This window comes from Bidens hawaiensis, unplaced genomic scaffold (assembly GCF_021521415.1).
Source record: "Bidens hawaiensis isolate Kalapana, Puna unplaced genomic scaffold, B.hawaiensis_p1.1 tig00017856_1, whole genome shotgun sequence".
Lineage (NCBI taxonomy): Eukaryota > Viridiplantae > Streptophyta > Magnoliopsida > Asterales > Asteraceae > Bidens > Bidens hawaiensis.
Genome location: NW_027492693.1, coordinates 264,134 through 268,703, shown reverse-complemented (window position 1 = coordinate 268,703; position 4,570 = coordinate 264,134).

Sequence of the window (4,570 nt, the reverse complement as noted above, 5' to 3'; positions counted from 1 at the left end):
TGGGTTGTTCGTTCACGTGGTTATCAGTCGTCTAAAGGTTATCTTAGACGAGTATTGTATTGCTAGTGCTTAAGCACCCGACGTTAATATTAACGTGTGTTTTGAGCCATTCTTGTGTTCGACATGTTTGTGTTTTGTTTGTGTCATTGAATCATCTAGTGTTGGAAATCCGCACCAACACCTAGATTGTTGATATCATAATTGTAGTGATCCAGATTCGGGACTTACAATTGGTATCAGAGCCTTAGACCTCTTCAGGCTCGTTATTGTGATATCAAGGATTCAAGATTTTGATCTTTGATGGTTGTGGTTGATTTTCCAGTGATATTCTCGTCGAAGAAAGAAAAAGTTTTTTTGGTTGAAGATTAACCAAATCTTGGTTAAAATTCAAATCCCAGAGATTTCGGGATTTAATTTGTTACCAAAATTATCTGGTCAAAGCATCTTTGGGTTTCCTGGAAGTTCTCGGACAATTTTCATTGTTTTCGGCCATCATTTGGTCGTTCTCGGTGAAATTTTTTGGTTCTCGGTCACAACAGTTTTCGGCCACAATCAGTTCTCGGCTACAACTAGTTTTCGGCCACAACTTGTTCTCGGTCAACCTTCAGTTCTCGGCTACGTCCAAGTGTTCTCGGTCGACAAAGATTGTTCTCTGTTGATTTCCATTGTTCTCGGTCAACTAAGAGTGTTCTCTGTTGACTTCCTAGTTCTCGGTCAAGTTTCCGGTGTTCTAGGTTACTTTTCAAGGTTCTCGCCCTTTTGAAAGCATTGGGCTCACCTAGTTGGGCTTTGGATTTTGTTCAAGTGGGCTTCTAATTCGTTGGGCCAGTCATCCGAGGTAAGTTCATGGCCTTCTTCACCACCAAATCCTCTGAGATAAATTTTCAACCATGCTCTCTAGATTGTGTTGATAAAATCAACTTATATAAACTTCATAATTATAACTTAATCAGAGACATGGAAAGAGTAAAATCAGAAAATTTTAAACTTAAAAAAAATTGAAAAATCCTTCGTAGATAAAATAGAAGCATATAAAAGGGATCTCTCTAAGCTTAAATCTGAATTCAGCATAAAGTGTTGTCACCACCTAGATGCCAAGCATGAAATTGCTGAATTAACTGCTAAATTGGAAGCCTCCAAATTGGAAATTTTGAACTTAAATGCTAAATTTGAAAGAGCTGAACTTGATTTTAAAAAATTCGAGGGTTCCAGTAAAGTAGTTAATTCAATGATTGATAATCAATTATGGTGGAAGGAAAACGAAGGTAGGGGTATAGGTTACAATCAGGTGCCCCCACCTTACAATGATAACTATGTTCAACTTCCTGTCACCAAAGAACAAGAAGAAAAAGAAAAGTGCATGCAGTATGGTAAGTTAACTGCAAACGACAAGGGTAAGGTTGGTTCAGTCACGGAAACTGAAACAACAATCGGGGTGAACGATTCTAATGTGTTTACTTCATGTGCAGATGAAGTAATTATTGAGGAATGGACTGATGAGGATGATGATTCATCTGTTTTGAATAACAAAGACATTGACTCTCATGTTTCTTTAAATTTGCCGGTTTTGAACTCTGTTACTGCAGATGTCTGTGTGGGCTCCGTTACAAAGAGCAATAAACTTGATGAAATTAAAAATCCAAATAAACTTTTTTCACCTAAGTTTGTTAAAGAAAGATGTTCATGTACTCACCACTGTGAATCCAAAGGAAGACAAACAAGCTCACACAACAGAGCAAGATCGGGAATCGGCCACAACGATTTTTTCGTTAAAAGGCAAACCTGTTTCAACTGTGGCATTCTCGGTCACATTGCTAGAAATTGTTCACGTCTCCCGTATGTTCCATATTACATACGCTATCAGAGGACTATGCCTCAAAATACCTACAAAAACTTTAACTCACATAAAACGAGGTGTTTTAAGGCAAAGCCCTCCGATGGTGATTGGCGGAGAGACAAGGCTTACAGGTCAAATTATCATCAGACCAAGCCTATTACGGTTCAAAAGCAGAACGCAAACTCTGTTTCGGCTCCGAGACCAAACTGGGCCTCAGAATCGAAATCGGTTAGAAAGTCAAAGTCAAATGTGCATTCCGTCCGCAAACCGGAGACAAAGCCAATTGTCTGTTCAAAAAATAAAGTTTTCAAACCCAAATACAGATGGTTGCCTAAATCTCTGGTGAACAAGTCATCAAAGTCTTCCTGTTCGATTTTTGATAATCGGGAAGACATTTCATGGCAACCTGTGACACGTTTGAACAAGTCAGGTTTACCCAGAACGATTATGGACTGGGTACCTAAGACTAACTAATCTCGCACATCGTGCAGGAACAGCTATGGAGGAATATCATCAGACCATGGTATGTTGATAATGGTTGTTCCAGGCACATGACAGGAGATATCTCTCAACTACACGACATTCAAATTTTTAATGGAGGGTATACTTCCTTTGCGGGAGGAGAGAAGGGTACTTTGATTGGGTGATCGACTCATTTCATGGCAGTGCAAGAAACAACAAACGGTGTCCCCTTCGACTGCCGAGGCGAATGATGTTGCTTCTGCCTGCTGTTCACATGTCATCTGGATGCAACATCAATTGCTGGATCATGGTTTGAAATTTCTTTACTTTTATTTTCTGTGAAAATGATGCTGCCATTGTCATTGTTAAAAACCGGTTTAGCATTCTAAAACCAAGCACATCGATATCAAAATTCATTTTATTCATGACTGTTATGACCGGAAGCTATTCCATCTTGAACAGGTCCACACTGATAATAATGTGGCGGACCTTTTTACAAAACCAGTCGGAACAGCCAGATTCAATGTGCTTGTAGGGTTTGTTAAGATGTTACGTTTTGAAGACCGAGTATTTTTGATGTTTAAATTGTGTACATAATTTCTGTACAAATTTAGGGGGAGAAAAAGAAAAATACAAAAAGAATGTGTGTTTGTGTGTGTGTGTGTGTGTGCTTAATAAAAATAAAAAAAATGAAAATAAAAATAAAAAATTCAAAATTTTTGTTCTCTTGCTTAAAATCATGCCGGTTACTCAAGTTCAACGGACATATTTCATATGTTTGGTCCTGTCATCAATTCTTGACTCACGGGATAGCCATTAACCTTAGGATTGAAAGTGACCGGGGCAACTGAACATACATAAAAAATTAATTTTTGGTTTAACTATCGGTTTAAGTTCTTTCACTGAAAATCATGTCGGCCACTTAAAGTTTGATGGACACATTTTATTATGTGTTTGGTCCTATTGTCTACCTGTAAACACATAGGATAGCCATTCACCTGAAAATTGAAGGCAGCTGGGGTGATTGGATTTAAATCGTCTTTGGAATATCATCTGGGAAGTGATATTATTATTCAGCTACAAGATTTTCAGATTGCTTAAAGTTTTTCAAATGAAAATTGATCCAACCTTTGAGAAATGATAGATAAATTGATTTTGAGTGCCTAACGTGTGAAGTTATTAGGCTAAAAAGGGTTTTGATTAGTTATTGATGTGTGTGGAAGCTTTTCATGATAAATAAAAGTTTGAAGTGATATAAACTATTGTGGAGAGTCATTTTGAAGATATTTGAATGTCCCTAGATACATCTCTCCGAATGATAGGCAGAAAAGCAATTACCCAGTCATACACGAGCCCGTTAGTATGTTGATCGCCAAAAAGATTATATTTCATATTTAAAAAAAATTGATTTATCATTAAAATTGTTTTCTAAAAGCTTAAAGGGGTCTCAGGGAACTACAGGGGTGGGGCATTCAAGTAAGTCCTAAACATCCTGAATGTAAGGCTTGTAAGTCCGGATGGCATGTAAGTCCAACGTTCAACCTTAAAGCTTAAAATCATTTTGTATAGAGAAAAATACTTTGATCAAGTACTAAGGGGTTGGAGTCAAATTGGAGTGATCTGGGGAAAGCCAAATACGCCTTGAGAATAGATAAGGGGCATCAAAGGTCGATAAGTGATGTCCATGTAAGTCTTATGCCTAATCGAATCTAATCATATCACTATCGCAATGAAAATCATGAAAATTACCCGCTATCAACCTTTTCACTATGTCACAATAATGCTGAAAATGAGTCATTGTGAAAGTGCCTTAATCAATATGATTTCATGTTCGGATTTTTTCATAAAAAGGTGGTTCGTTTTTAAATAGCTGAAATTTGATCCCAATATACGTTGATTTTCTAAAGACTGGATAGGTAAATTTTGTTTTAGTTTAGTTTTTATTCTAATTTTATTTTATTTTTAATTTTTAGTTTTTACCTCATGTTTACTCGTGTCGAAACAAATGTCTTAAAAAATCGTTTTCAAATGAATCGGGATTGTCTTTTAGATCATGAAATTTAACGGTTGCAAACAATGTCGTGGGCCATTCAGTTGGGCCGAATGTGTCCATAATATTTGTGTTATTGTTCGAGTCATCTTTGGTCCAAGTTGTTTTTGTTAATGGTGTTCTCGGCCCATCCTGGTTCTCGGCTTAGATGGGTATCTCAGAAGTTCAAAAACTTGATGTGTGTCTAATAACCCTATAAATATGACCCTCACAACTAAGCT